Genomic DNA, 16,372 nt, shown 5'->3' with positions numbered 1-16,372 from the left:
TCACAACAGCTCAAATGACAGCATTCTCAGTTATTTTACATGTATAATGGTCTAAATATGTGTATGAATCACCCAATCCACACAATAAATTTCTGCAAGCTGTCAGTCACTCTGTGTCTGCTCCTTCCTAACATGTTTGTCTGCTGCATAGGAGTTAAGAACATAGTAGACACATGCAATTAAGTATACACAAACTTTAGTCCTTTTACTTGCTTTTTAATTCAGCCCAGTTGGAAAATAAGTGTGTAAAGCAGAAGTAGACTATTATCCCACAGTGTAAAGCAGTCACGTTGGCTGGTAGCTAGCATAATAGTGGACCTCAAAACGGAACACCCACCATTTCTGAAATGTTGCCATCCGGACGAAAATTCTCCATGTATGCCTGAGGGGAGAGGGAATGGGAAAAAAGGCGGTAATATGTGCAAGGGAACAGAGGATGACTTTTCTCTACACAAAAAAAAAACCATATACATATTTATGTTTCCGAAAAAAAGAAAGAAAGAGAGAGCTCGTCATGACTGAACGCCTGGTTTAGTTGTTCTCCTCTCTATGCAAAATGAAAGCTTTACATGCGTCTGTGACATCACAGGAAGTGGCTTGAACCTAAAATGTTTATTCTAGATACAATGTTTCACCCTGTGTCAGAAACATTATTGATACATTTAATGCTAATCTTGCAATGCTTTAATGAGATTCTTTTATATGTGAGTCTTCCCCTTTAAATATTCTACAAAATAACTCATGTTAAAAAGAGAGAGAGAGAATCCTAAACAGAATCTAATTGATTGTACTGTCCCAATCTCCTCATATTACGCTGAGTATCTTCCCTGTCAAAACTGTGAACAACTAAATTAACAAAAGCAGAAGTCTAAGTGATCAAAACTCCAAGGTTTGCAATTAATTAAATGAAATGACGAGTCAGTGAACTGATGCGTGTTTCAATATTATAAAAAAAAACCACTTAATTACATTTACAGTCTACACATTGCTACTAATAAGTTTGAATTAAAATAATTAAAATGCAGCTTCGCTGTAAATATTGATTCAGTGCACAGAACAGTTAGACTGATCCGTTCGTCTGTTAATTGCGCTCAGAGCGGTTATGGGTCAAACGTGATTCGTTAAACACAGGCGATCCGACATCTGGAGTGTCGGCATTAATAAACGGTGCACTAAAATGGTTAATAATATCATCCACAATCACCATTTATACTGTATATATGAAAGAATACACTGGGAGAGATTGGAGGATCTGTGCCCAGTGAAAAGTATGACCGAATGTGAAACATTGTTGTACAACAGAATTTAATTTCTTTTTTAGAAACAAAGGACAACGGAATCATAAACCCAGATGTGTATTAATGGATATAAACAAACACTACTAACAAATACTCAGAAAGTGAATCTGCGGGATAAGATGGGACGATCTATTCTGAGATCTGTCACCAGCTTATTTCCAAGAGACCACATCATCCAGCCTTCTCATGCTGCACTTTCCACAGCTTATTAAGTGTGCAAGTGCCCCTAATTTTATTTCAAGTTGTGCACCCATATCTTGAAATATGGAAATACACCCGTAAAACACAATCTGCTCCACCATAGACCCCCCAAAAATTATGTTTTTTTGGGGCATGGCATTTCGCCACTGTCCATTGCTTCCTCAGTGAGTTCTCTGGTGGCGAAACGCGTTAGTACAGTTTTATTCTTACCTTCATTTATTTATTTCTATGTTTATTTGTTTATTATGTTTGTCTGTTCGTTTATGATTTTCATCATAGTTTACACTGCTTACCTTATTTTACCCTGTCAACCATTTACATCCTCAAAACTTATCCCTAGTCCCAACCTACTTTCCACTCACACCCCCGTCACCTATACATCTCCTCTCCCTATCTGAATTTCTGTCTCCACATACAGAAATATAACCTTTATTCTATACGGATATCATCATCATCACCATTTATTAATATAGCGCCACTAATTCCACAGAACAGAGAACTCACTCACATCAGTCCCTGCCCCATTGGGGCTTACAGTCTAAATTCCCTAACATACACACACACACACACACACACACACACACACACACACACAGACTAGGGTCAATTTTTTTTCTTTTAGCAGCCAATTAACCTACTAGTATGTTTTTGGAATGTGGAGGAAACCGGAGCACCCAGAGGAAACCCACGCAAACACGGGGAGAACATACAAATCCCTCACAGATAAGGCCATAATCAGGAATTGAACTCATGACCACAGTGCTGTGAGGCAGAAGTGCTAACCATTGAGCCACCATGCTGCCCATCGTGCTGATATAACACACAATATTACTTGCTCCCCTATATTCATCTCCTCTTCAATCTATACTCTCGCTGTAAACACCCCGTCCTCACCCCATAATACATATGCCCTATTCCCATCCTTGTCCCAACTACATATCCTTCCAGCCTCACATCACACATGCACGTTATCCATATTCTGACCGCTCACCACCATACCCTACTAAGACAGCTATCTCACCCCCTTCTCATCCCCTTATCTCCCTGTTATATAATAGAAATGATGTCCTTCTTTCTACTATTATCTTACCATTTTTCCATTCCCCTATCATTTCGGGGGTAGTCATTATTGCGACTACGAAAACGCAGACAAGAATTTCAGCGACATTAAATTGCAGAATTTAATAACTGTGTAACTATTTCAGTAACTCTCCATTTTTTTACATGTCGCGATTACTAAATTGTGCATTTTAATGTCGCTGAAATTCTTGTCTGCATTTTCGTAGTCGCACTTTCGTAACCCACCCTTACATTTTTATTTTATATTTTACTGTGTTATATGTTTACTTCTAACTATTATCTTTCATCTTTACTTTATTTCTCACTTTTCAGTACTCAAATATAACCCTCTACATCTTAACATCTCATTCCCAAAGCCACCAGCACCTACTCTTCAAAAAACAAAACCGGAGAACACCTTCCCAGGCCTCAAGCAACCGGGTAAACTTTAGTGCACCGCGGCTACGAACAGATAAGAATCGCGGGATGTATTCAGACAGAGCTTTTGTGTTGCGTTTGCCGTTCCTGCCCACACTTAATAAGACCACACCTACTTACATTGTGTCAATCATTTTAAAATTTGTTTAGCAGAAGCAGAGAAAACAATAAATCATAGTAACAACCTTTTTTTGTAACGTTAAAGGGCCACTAAACCCAAAATCCTAAAACATAACTATTCTTATATGACAGAATGTTTAAGATCATTCACAAACATTTGTGTAATGTTTCCACAACCTGACGGAACTTTGCATATACAGTATTTATATATTGTTACATTGTATCCATCTCTGTTATCAGACATGAAAAGCCGACATGTCCTTTAGCTACTGACAGGAAGTCTGTTGTGCTTGGAAGAAATATCCTCCCCATCACTTCACCTCAAATATCTTCAGTTTCGACAATCTCCTAAAACTTTTCACTAAATGTATATTTGTGGATGTCATTATCAGATCTTTGATATAACCCAGGTATTGTTTTTTGTCAAGCTGACCCCCTGAGGAAGGTTACTTTTATTTCCCCTTAAATAAATTCTTTTGTTTAGTTTTCCAGACAGACACAGAAATGATCGGCCAATTTTCTCATCTTGTAGCACATTTATCAAATAATTCTGTTTACTTGCAAAAGCGATGAAAGCGCTTCATAGCACAATAGTGGGATTGTCTATGTAAGATATTTAAAAAAAATAAAATAAAACATTGCCCCTCTTTTTTTTTAAAAAAAAAAATGCAAGGTTAAGATCAAAAGGAAACTGTATTAGATGTTGGAGTAAGGTCACACTCTTAGGAAATGGAACGCTGGAGATGAAAGAGCGCCCATAGATTTGGCTTTTGATCTCAGCCCAATCCATTTGGCATTGTTTAGTTTTTATTTAATACTTGAGTTCTACGTGATATCATGACTAAAATGAATTGGCTCCAGTCCCTCCCCCCCCCCTTTTAATAGCTTTGTAATGCTTTTAAACATACCAGAGTTTAACAGATTCTTTCGTGCCCGTACAGAGGCCTATTTGTGGTTTAGTCATCGATTAAAATCCGTACCTGCACTTTACGGTGTTACTGATAACACGTCTGTAACAAGCCGGCTGTTTCTGTCCTTAATGCAGGAAAATCTGCTGAGCAAAGTTCCTAATATAAATATTAAACACGCTGCGTTACTATGTACATTGGATTTAGCCGGCTTACAGTAAATTAAGCAGCTTCAGTTGCTTGCACAAGCAAATCAGCCGTGACGATAATCTGTACAAACGCTGTAAAATATAGTGAAGTTGTGCGGCGTTATTGTAGCTTTATTTAGCAGTTTATGCCTCTGCTTTCTGTAAATAAATTCCTTATGAAAACAAATGAGTTAAACAACATGTAACCACTCCGAGCCCCAGTCTGGTGTCTGCTAATACACACCCTCCTGCCACTTTTATTTACCTATCTATTTCATGGCTGTGGGTCTGTTTATAAAGCCTAAAACCATGCAGGTTGCTGTTTAGGTATCGTTTAGGCAAATATTTGTATTTGGGCTATTTAACATTATCAGAGATATCGCCTGTGTTATGCAAAATATTAGATATTATCAAAGTGTCATCGCACCGCTAGTTGAACAGACTTGCCATATACAATCTGTTTAATGTGCGCAGTAGGCAATGTGTCACGGAAACGCCAGTTATGGGACAGAAGAATTAAACTTACAAAGCAGCCATCACTAGAACAGCTTCTAAATCTGAACAGATATATCTATCTAATCATCACATTTAAGCTGGACATGGGGCACTGAACATGACCGCCCATAAATTTCAACTGCATATAAAGTTCTTGGCAATATCCATAATGTAATCACGGTTTTAAAGTTGACCAATCCTACAACTGCCCGACAATACTCATATACTGCAAATGTCTTTTCCCATCTGACAGATTACAGTTGAAATGTGTGTGTGATGTAATTGCTCGTTCTTGAGTTACAATCTCACGAACAGCGATGAAATTAAAGTTGGATAGATTTTAAACAATTGTATATTGATGCATGGTATATGGTACAACGCTGCGGAATGTTGGCGCTATATAAATAAATGATGATAATATTCACCCGTCAGTGAATGCAACGTAAGCAGACCTTGCGATAGTGATGTATTGATGACTATGAGGAACCTCAGTCTATACTCCCTGCACCCACCAGACCCAGAATACAGATTATTTCATTGTTAGTCCGTCCGGTGTTCAGCGGAAGCTCATTGAAGACAGATCTCCTTACTAGTGCTCAGTAGATGACTACATTGTGGTCCGGTGAACGTAGTTAAGTGCAACTGCTGGTTGTACATCTCCTGTTAGGATTAGTTCCATTTATATCTGTTCACCGGCGGCAAAATATAACCTCTATTTAGAGATTAATTCCCCAGCAGATAATAACAGTCACATCCAGTGGCGGAACTATCATTGGTGACACAGGTGCCGTGCACCGGGGCCCATGGAGATAATTGGCCCCGCTGTATAGCAGATTCAGAGGGTCAGGGGGCCCAGTTGTCCCCTCCCTGCACCGGGGCCCATGGAGATAATGGGGACCGCTGTATAGCAGATTCAGAGGGTCAGGAGCCCCAGTTGTCCCCTCCCTGCACCGGGGCCCATGGAGATAATGGGGACCGCTGTATAGCAGATTCAGAGGGTCAGGAGCCCCAGTTGTCCCCTTCCTGCACCGGGGCCCATGGAGATAATGGGCCCCGCTGTATAGCAGATTCAAAGAGTCAGGGGGCCCTTTTGTCTCCTCCCTGCACCGGGGCCCATGGAGATAATGGGGCCCGCTCTATAGCAGATTCAGAAGGTCAGGGTCCCTGGTTGTCTCCTCCCTGCACCGGGGCCCAAGGAGATAATGGGGCCCACTGTATAGCAGATTCAGAGGGTCAGGGGCCCCAATTGTCTCTTCTCTGCATCGGGGCCCATGGAGATAATGGGGCCCGCTGTATAGCAGATTCAGAAGGTCAGGGGCCCTGGTTGTCTCCTCCCCACACCGGGGCACACAGCTTGCTAGTTCCGCCTCTGGTCACATCGGTAGTGTGAGAACTGCTGGTATAATGATAATATCATCGTGCACAATCCACTGGTGACAACAGATATCAGACTCCGTGGTTAGATTTACACTCTGCAATGTTCCACTTGTTGTGGGGTTTATGTTCCCGTGTGTCTGAAACTCCATCCACTAATTTAGTTTTGTTAAAAATCAGAACTGTATAGAAGAACGGAGGCAAGAACAGGCGTTACTGATCATGGAGATGTGAGGGGGAGGGGCTGTCGCAATCATGGTCTCTCCTACTCGCTTATCCTCAAGCGTCCGACCAAGGATGTCTCATTGTCTTCAGCCTTTATGGGAATAGGAATAAGATTAAACCTTTACTACATTTTCATTTCATGTTTTCTTATTCCTTTGGAGAACAACTATTCTCTTATATATTAAAATTAATTTCAGTTAATACCTCTCCCTGTCACAATTTTGCACCCCCAAGAAGCAAGAACATAATGGGTCTAATTCATCAAGGAAAATACAACAAATGTAATGTGCGTTTATTTTTAAACACACATACATCTGGCACACGCACGTCCATAGTCAACAAGGATACGTCTGTTGATGAATACGGGCATACATGTGCCTTAATTTATCCAGCCCTATAGATATATAGCATTATATCATTATAAAGAGGGAGCATTTTATGTATATTCTCATTATCTCTCTTTATTTTGTAATACATCACAAATAAAAACATTTGTGGAAAATGTAGAAAAAAGTTACTAAATGTTTAAACTATATATATTGTAGGATAATGTCTACCCAAATACATAACAGTAATACATTGTTTATGTTGAAAATTGCAAAACATTGTGTCAATTTCTAAGTATTTATATTTATTTAGATCATGTTGCAAGGTTTGGTCCTAAATAAAGTGGACAATGGTGCACAGCATTTTTTGACATCATGGGTACACGGTACTAGCTGTTACCTAGCTGGACTTTGAATAAACTGCTTTAAGTACCTTTTCCAAAAGTCAATAAAACACAATTATCAAACACTCCAATAAATGACCTGTTCTGCCTCCACTCTCCAGCCAGCTTCCCCTTTAATGGAAAACATAATTTGTAATCATGTCCAATCTAAATAATACTGCACTTTTGGCGTTTTAATAAATGTTATTGATAGCGGTGACAAAACAAGGCTTGAGTGGTAGATTCGACGTTGAGCGTGTCTGAAATATTCCTTGTAGCATTCATCAGCATTAATTTAAAATTGGCAACGGATGTGCAGCAATCAGTGGATGAGAGGTAACCTTTCTGAAGAATGCTGTAATTCTTCCCAAAACAATACAAACCAGCTAAATGTTCACATAATTCACCGGGAAACATTACCAGTGTGATAAATTTATAACTCAGGGGTAAGAACGGCTTAAAGGAAATCTTAATGCAGCTACTTTTAAAATGAGGTCCTAACCCTTTCACCGCTATAAAGCACATATTTAATCCACGAGGAGACGGGGCCAATGCAGATGAGTTTAAAGACCTACATAAAAATCGGTACATTACATTAAATGGTGAAAACTGTAAAATTAGTTCAAGAGGAACTCCACCCAAAATGTAAAACTTGTATTTGGTGGAATTCGCAATGAAAACATTATCTATTAACTATTTATCAGTCCCTAGACTCTATGCTGTTCATGTTCTCTTCCTCTCCTCTGCAACAGGGTGCCATAAGAAAGAGCTTCTAACTGAGCAGGTAGTGCATGACTGTCAGTCTTGTAATCTTTTGCCTTACAGAAATTCCTCTTCATCTTTTACTTGTTGTTATTATTTTTATAATTATTACTACTCCTTTTATCATTTGGAACATTACTAACACCCTTATACATTATCTGCAGCACTGCTGCATTATCCGGCTATTTTGCCTTCCTTTCTACAATCCATCCTAAATGCCGCTGGTCAAGCAGATCTTCTTCTTTCACCGCTTCAATTCCACTGCACCACTCTTTAAATCCTTACTCTGCTCTCCATTACTTCCAGAATTAAATTCAAGCTCACTCTCACCTTCACCAACACCTATTCGTACATCTCTGACTTCATCACAAGATACTCTCCCTCTCGCTCTCTTAGATCTACCTCTGACCTGCGCCTTGTCTCGTCTGGTAACCACCTCTCACTCCCGCCTACAAGACTTCTCCCGTGCTGCTCCCCACTTATGGAACGCTCTGCCTCAATTGCCCAGACTCTTCCCCAAACTTTAATCTCTCAAGCACTCTCTTAAAACCCAGCTCTTCACAATACACTGCAGTTTGAGCTTTCAAGACTACATGAGGTCCTGTCGGGACACTTTAATAAAGATAGTCTATAATAGAGCTTTTGTGACATCTCTGGGTAACACTGAACAGCGTATTATCTAAACAGAATTTAGAGGTTATTGGTTTTAAGTAAAATAAATAAATAAATAAATAAATAAATAAATACAATGACTGATAATTTCAACTATCAAGAATTGAAGTAAATAATGTAAAATATTTTATTTTATAAATAAAAGAGGCAATAAAAACCATCCCACAAATGTATGCATAGAAGTTGCATTTTTGCAAAAAACTGTCTCTCCAGATCGTACAATATAAATCTCATAATAAGAAGCATATTAATCGCATTTCTGCTCACAACGCGCCAATGAAGGACTTTACACAAGCTGTGTTTTCCATAATAAACTCCTGAGGTTTATAAAATCAGTAACATTTTAGAATGTAATCTCCATTATGGAAATATAAAGTTCTGCCTCATCTGCTAGATTGGTCTGTGGGTGAATTTATGGCTATCCTCATTCAATTATTAATACTTGTGTTCTTATACGCTGTTAGGGACACTGAGGGATCGCGCCATCTGGCTTCCCTACTACAATGTTCTGTAAACAGATACTCTGCTCGCCTCTTACAGAGCGCAGAACTTTATTCTGAACTTTACTCGCCTTTTACGGAGCGCAGAACTTTATTCTGAACTGTGTTCGCCTCTTACGGAGCGCAGAACTTTATTCTGAACTGTGTTCGCCTCTTACGGAGCGCAGAACTTTATTCTGAACTGTGTTCGCCTCTTACGGAGCGCAGAACTTTATTCTGAACTGTGTTCGCCTCTTACAGAGCGCAGAACTTTATTCTGAACTGTGTTCGCCTCTTACAGAGCGCAGAATTTTATTCTGAACTTTGCTCGCCTTTTACGGAGCGCAGAACTTTATTCTGAACTGTGTTCGCCTCTTACGGAGCGCAGAACTTTATTCTTAACTGTGTTCGCCTCTTACAGAGCGCAGAACTTTATTCTTAACTGTGTTCGCCTCTTATAGAGCGCAGAACTTTATTCTGAACTGTGTTCGCCTCTTACGGAGCGCAGAACTTTATTCTGAACTGTGTTCGCCTCTTACAGAGCGCAGAACTTTATTCTGAACTGTGTTCGCCTCTTATAGAGCGCAGAACTTTATTCTGAACTGTGTTCGCCTCTTACAGAGCGCAGAACTTTTTTCTGAACTGTGTTCGCCTCTTATAGAGCGCAGAAGGCTAACTGAATACAATAGGGTAAAACCTGTAACAGAGGATTTCTTAATGATCTCACTTGTACAAAGTGATTTCATAAACCAGCAAATTGCTGCTAATTCCTCAACTGAGATTGGAGCAATATGCTTCTAAACTGCCCCCCTTGACAGGCCTTACTGTATCCGAATACATTTCACTTAAAGCCTGGATTCTTTATTAAAACTTCTGCCTCTGTTTTTTTTTTTCTTTATGTAAAAGCAAAATCAGTGACTAAAAGACAGGTCACCTAATGGGTAAGATTTGACAGGCTGCAAATGGAAAATTTGCAACTGCGAGAGCTTAAAATGCAGGAAAATATAAACCGGTACTTCATTTGATTTAGCCAATACCAACACCAACACCAAAATGTCTCTAATGCAAGTAAAACACACACTAAACACACACACAATGCAATAGCATTGAGATAGGGATCATTGATCCCTACCTCAACATTTATCTTTCATTGGAAAACAAGTACGACTGCATTTGGCCAGATCTGTGATCAATGTTGATCGTTTATGTCAAATATTCTCAGCGGTGTAACATCAACATTGTATGATATTCAAACATGCTACTAACATTACTGTGTCACAGCGCTAAGCTGGGGTCATGGGTTCCATTCCACAGCCCTATCCGTGTGGAGCTTGTATGTTCTCCCCGTGTTCTCCAAAGACAAACATAATAGGTTATTGGCTTCTGATGAAATGAACCCTTGACTGCGTGTGTGCGTGTGTGTCCATGTGGTAGGAAATATAGATTGTAAGCTCCACTGCAGCAAGGACTGATGTGCATTACCAAATATTGTGTGTACAGCACTGTGTATATGCAGGCACGACATAAAAAAACTTAATAAAACAAAATAATACAAGTGTAATTTATTTAAAAAGGTTTTCAGCTGTCAACGACTTTATTTTATTGGCTTAGACGCGCCCTCCTACAACTTGAAAGTAGTTGCCAGACATGAGTTGATGCGAGACGTATTGTGAGCCATATGCAATCTTCCCATACACATAAAGGAGCATTGATGCACCTGCACAAATTTACAATTGCTGAACATAATGACGGACATTGTAATCTCCATATGTAACATAAATCTCTGCCATAGGAAACTAACTAAATTGGACCAGTCCAATGGGGTCACATGTCCTCTCTAAAGAGCGAGGTAACAAATTGGTGCAAATTAGTATTCTGTTTTGCATAAGTTAAATACTGACTGTTTTTTCATGTAACACACAAATATCAACTTTAAATTTTAGTGTACAAATAAGCTATCAAGTATTTGTGTGTTGCATGAAAAAACAGTCAGTATTTAACTTATGTGCAAAACAGTAAACTTATTTGCACCCCTTGCATTGTAACATGGTTTTGTCCAGGAGACTGAAATAAGAAGTTTCTTAAGTTAAGATCCTTTATGAATCAGGTCCATAGACTCTTGTTGCAGCTCATTTTATTTATTTAATATGTTAGGAAGACAAAGGACTTTTCACAGGAAGAACAGAAAGAGGCAGCAACATCTACATCCAAGAGAACTGTCAGTCTTCTCAAATGAAAAAGTTACCAGCCCTGAAATTGTCAAGTGGCCGGAAGTTCTCCAAATGTTACAACAACAGACATTGATTTTCCAGAGAACATGCCACTTATTTATGTGGAGAGCTGATGATGTAAACTGAAGACCCGGAGGATCCTGCAGTTGGTTAAATGAAACAAATTGACTGTACGAATGCAAAGTACAAAGCAATATGTAAATAGAAAACCATAACCCACTTGTATCCCTCGTTGAAAAGCAGAATGGACGCGAGTACATTTTGTTCTCTCCTCTCCGTTTATTTTGACATTACTACTTAGTTTAATTTGATCCATCACGATAAGTGCATCTTCAGAAATACAAGGGAAAATATCTATTAGACTGAAAGAACAAACAGACTAAAGGAGCCAGAGATTTACCCCCCCTACCCCTGCCCAAAACAACCGCAGATACAACGCTCTTTACAAGAGCATTAATGAGACTTAATGCCATTGTTCAGCCGAGCAAACATGGAATTGTGCAGCACTACTCAGGAAATCTTGGAAATTCATCAAGCCCCTGTCTGTTCCCATTTCATTCAGACAATTCAGACGAGGAAAGTGCTAGTTTCAGGGACCGGTCCTCCTCTGGCCTCTGCTGTATCCTCCGATTGCATTAACTTAAAAAATGACTAATTGTTCTCTTCCCGATCTCGGAAACAGAGAGCAGAAGGCAAGATATGTCCGCTGGCCCCCGACACATTAGTGTTCATTACGGAGGAAGGTGAATTAGAACTATTTCATCTTCTGAGCACGATCCTAACGGCATTACCATCTAATAACAATATTAAAGCTGCATTACAGGTCTTTAATGCCTAGCAGTAATAATACTGTCTGGTTTAATAAAAAACAGCATTAGAATAAACACTTTGGCTGGACGGGTGTTGGAAGTTTACAAGCAGGGAAGGGGGGGGGGGGTCTGCTCTAGGGACAAAAAATAAAGGATATATGGTCCAAGTGCAAATAACTGTAATGTTTAATGTAAGACGATAAAGGAAGGTCATGTGCTGACATAAACAACACAAGACAGAGCCTCATGCCAACTAAAAGGTTCTGTCCACCTTCAGATGACTTTAATTTACTGTCATGTTCGTGCCCTTGTGCAACTTTAGCTAACCTTGTCACTATGGGGGATATTTTATAAAGAGCAGGGGCAAACGCAGGATTTACAGAGGGGGGTTTCCACACTACGCCACCAGTGGGCATGACCAGCATGCATGGGGGAGTGGCTCTATTATTAGACAGTGCTTGGCTGCTCTCAAACTCTTCCTATCCCCATAATATACATGTACAATGCAGCGCGCACTACTGTTAGGTGCACACAGCTCTCCCTTTTCGAGCAGAGCTGCATGAAGCGGGGGCAGGGTCCAGCCACCTCAATTATACAGTGCCCCAGGCTTGGAGGGGGGTTTCCAGGCACTAGGAAACCCCACATAGGTTTGCCTGTGAAAGAGGAAGGCATGAACTTTGCCTTAATGTATATTTAGGACAGGTCTTTTTGTGTGCTCTGTATTATATAGCATTATATCACTTTTCTTCGCACCAAAACACTGGCGGAGGAAAAACTGGGCGCGGTTTAGTTAATGCCATAATAAACTTTCACTTTTATAGAATATACAGCCTGTGGTCACTTTTTTTTTTTTAGGTATTTACAAAGTACAAAGTTATTTGGCCAAAAAGGAGAGAGAACGACTAAAAATGTTGTAATATTTTTAAGAAGAGAAATACTTTTTAGGCACTAACACAAAAACCCATAAAAAGGACAAAATACCCTAAATACTTCTTAATAGGGCACAATGTAATTTTGTATAGTCTCTCCATCAAAGAACATTTGCAGAGTCCTCAACTTTTATAAAATAACTCCCTGGATTTATTCTGTGCTTTTCAGCAAAAGCTTTATATCACCAAATTCTGCTATTTGACTGATACAGACACAGCGGTTTCGGAGCACTGGATCAATCGACACTGATGTGATATTAAGTTTCCTGCAATAGACACAGAATTAAAAGGTGAATAACTCTGAACATTGCAGAGAGTTCCAGTCTAAGCCTCGTTTATTGTTCTGTCACTGGTTATACCTGTGGGTGGGGGTGTGGGTCATTAGAGTACTACCAGGCCACACCGATGGGGGGCTGCAGCTAAACCTGAGCACACACGTGGTGAGCGCAGCTTCATGTCAGCGTAGAACCGTTCTTTACAAAGCCATTACTGAACGACTCAACTGGATCGATACAGATGAAGCCATTATGAAGTCTCAGCCCCTCGCGGTGGTCTCAGCAATTGTCTTCAATCACTGCTGTAAGCTGCTCGCCAGCATAGAAGGTAACTTTCTCCGTTAGCGCTGCCACTGAACAGATGTCCGGCACGATCAAACCAAAGATCATAAACTGAAATAAAAATACTACAAGATTCAGACAAACAATCTTAAAGTTCCACCAGAATCTCCTTTATAACACATACAAGTTGGCAGCAATGTCTCCAATCTAAGGGGACCCCGGACAAAGAAAATATATTTGATGTGTTGTAGAGAAGGGTGAAGATTAAGATCATTCCTTTCGTCAGCACCAGCACAGGTAAAACTGCTCAGAAAATCATTATGAATTACAGCGTACACGCTGACATATCTATGTTGGATTCAATCCGCCATCCTTTAAATTAAAAAAATATAATTATCATCATCTTTTATTTGTAAGATGCCACCAATAATCAGCAGCCCCATACATGGGGGTAAACAGAGACATATACAGCTATACACAGACAGCTACGAAAAATACATAATTACACTATACATAGTTGTACGAAGTTACAGCTACAAAGTAACAGAAAACAAGCAGAAAACATAGAAATGCAGATTAACTTATATCTAGAAGGCGAGTATATGTGATAAGCACATACTTGTCGACTCTCCTGGAATTTCCAGGGAGGCTCCCGAATTTTGGGGAGCCCTCCCGAGAGAGCAGGCATCCTCCCGAAGGGTACTGAAATGAATTTAGGCATTTCCTAGTAGGGGACAGGGCTACTGTGATACCCCCTCCTATCCCCTGTCACATGACCTTTCCACCCGGAGTGGGTAAGTATGTATAAGCAATACCCGTGTGAATGAGGCCTGTGCCCAGTTGAATGGGTTTGTGAGACTGGGCTGGGGAGACAGACAGAGGACCAGGCAGAAGTGTAATGGTAGAAGGAGACTACGAGGAAAGAGGGCACTGCTCATGAGAGCTTGCATCCTAGAGGAAAGGGGAAGACATATATAGGGTGGTACCATATGGGGGAGCGGAGGTGATAGCTGGAACAGAGAAGTTAGGAGAAGGGCTGGTAGGCTTGAATGAAGAAATAGGGTTTAATGGCACACTGAAGTCTTGGAGGTAGAGGGCGTGGGAGATTGTTCCACAGCTGGGGAGCAGCCTGGGCGAAGCCCTGGAGGCGGGAGTGGGAAGAGGTGATCCATGAGGCAGAGAGGCGGTGGTCATTGGCAGAGCGGAGGCATCGGGAAGGAGAGCGGGTAGAGATGAGGTAGACGTTGTGGGGTGTTGGAGGATTGGTTGAGAGCTTTGTATGTGAAGGTGATGAGTTTAATTCTGCAGGACTCTGGGAGCCTGAATGGCCACTGGCAGAGAGGGACAGCAGATAGAGCGGTGGGAGAGGGAAATAAGCATTGATTATAGACTGGAGAGGGGCAAGGTGGAAGTTGGGTAGGCCAGGGAGGAGTGGGTTACAGTAATCAATGTGAGAGATTACAAGGAGGTGAATAAAAGTTTTGGTATCTTAGAGGTGAGAGAGGGCCGGATCCTGGAGATGTTCCTGAGGAAACAGTGGCAGAATATGGAGAGGATATGGGGTATGAATGGGGGGGTCTACGATGACTCCCAGGCAGCGGACTTGAGAGACAGAGGAGAGTAAAGCAGTTAAAGAACAGATAAAGAGAGGAGGGAAGGCGAGAGGACCCTGGGGGAGGGGGGGGGGGGGCGGACAATGATTTCAGCCTTAGACATTCTGGGTTTCAGAACACACTGGGTCATCCGGGATGTGATAGTGCCCGGCCAGTATCGCTCAGCTCCTTCTGTAATATTTGGTACATTAGCTACTAGTATATTGAATAAGCTCCATTTTCAAGGCTGCTTCCATACTATGTAGGCGATGGGTGGACATTACACAACATCGTTAAGCTGCATTGAATATTTAAATAATAATACTTGTAAACAGAAAATATATTAACTAAAATACAGTCACATCTCCTTAGAAATATCCATTGGGATCGCCCATCTTCAGGCACCCCAGGATCTGCATTACCAGAACCCGCTCTGAATTTCTACTAAATACGCTCTAATGATTGCACAACATTGATAAGAATTTGAGCAGAGACTTTAAACAGTTATGCAAATGAATCATTGGCTAGCACAGAGCAATTAAAGTGATTTGGCTTTTAAAATGCTAGCCTCATTAGACTATAAATACCACTCAATTGACTTTGTGTCTTCTCTTTTTTTCATGTTATTGACACAAAAAAAAAAAAAAAGTTTCATGAGAAAATTGCAGATGCCTTTCTGTGCGGCTTGAAAGGGATTAAATAGGAGCATTCAGTCCCAAATGTTCATTAGTTAGTGAGGAGTTTAAGGCCATTAATGGCTACGCTTTCTTCTTCTGTGGTAAAGGAAACATCCATTCAAGTATAGAAATTCATTATCACACCTCCTGATTACATAAAGTGGTATTTCAACAAAGTGATCTCTGACTTGGCGACTGAAAATTATATTACATTGACATCTAAGAGTTTGAGATAAAAGCAGAAATGATTCTGTGGAAAACTCAATAACTATTAACTGACTGAGCGCTAGAGTCCTCGCGGTACGGCGTCGCAGCTTGTGTACACCAGAAGTCTGCCCCTTCAAACTAAACCTGTTTGGGTGCAAAAAATGGCACTTTTCATGGGAGAAAGATAATTTTACGTTCCGTAACAATTTATCAAAGCAATTCCCTATGGTTTGCAGTATTCCATAGCTTCGTGTTTAACACCGCCGCCCCTTAGACCACTAGCATATGCTTCCTCCTCTTATGGCCATTGGACAGTAAAACGTCACTGTAGTGTGAATCTGCACCTGCGCGGTGGTAGATACTTGTTGGCCAAACAAGAAAGTGTCTTTTGCCACTGGGGAGACAGTAATTCACCAAGAGAGCCTCTGAAAAAAATCGGAGC

The 16,372-nt window shown here is 40.5% G+C and overlaps 1 protein-coding gene across 1 annotated transcript in view; it reads right to left on the bottom strand.

Moving 5' to 3' along the window:
- The window catches only part of DACH2 (dachshund family transcription factor 2), a 378,568-nt gene that overhangs the window by 148,537 nt on the left and 213,659 nt on the right, over positions 1-16,372 (bottom strand). The gene's annotated exons all lie outside the window — the stretch shown is intronic.

Source organism: Mixophyes fleayi, chromosome 9 (genome assembly GCF_038048845.1).
Source record: "Mixophyes fleayi isolate aMixFle1 chromosome 9, aMixFle1.hap1, whole genome shotgun sequence".
NCBI classification, from domain to species: domain Eukaryota; kingdom Metazoa; phylum Chordata; class Amphibia; order Anura; family Limnodynastidae; genus Mixophyes; species Mixophyes fleayi.
This window is presented reverse-complemented; position numbering and strand designations above follow the sequence as displayed.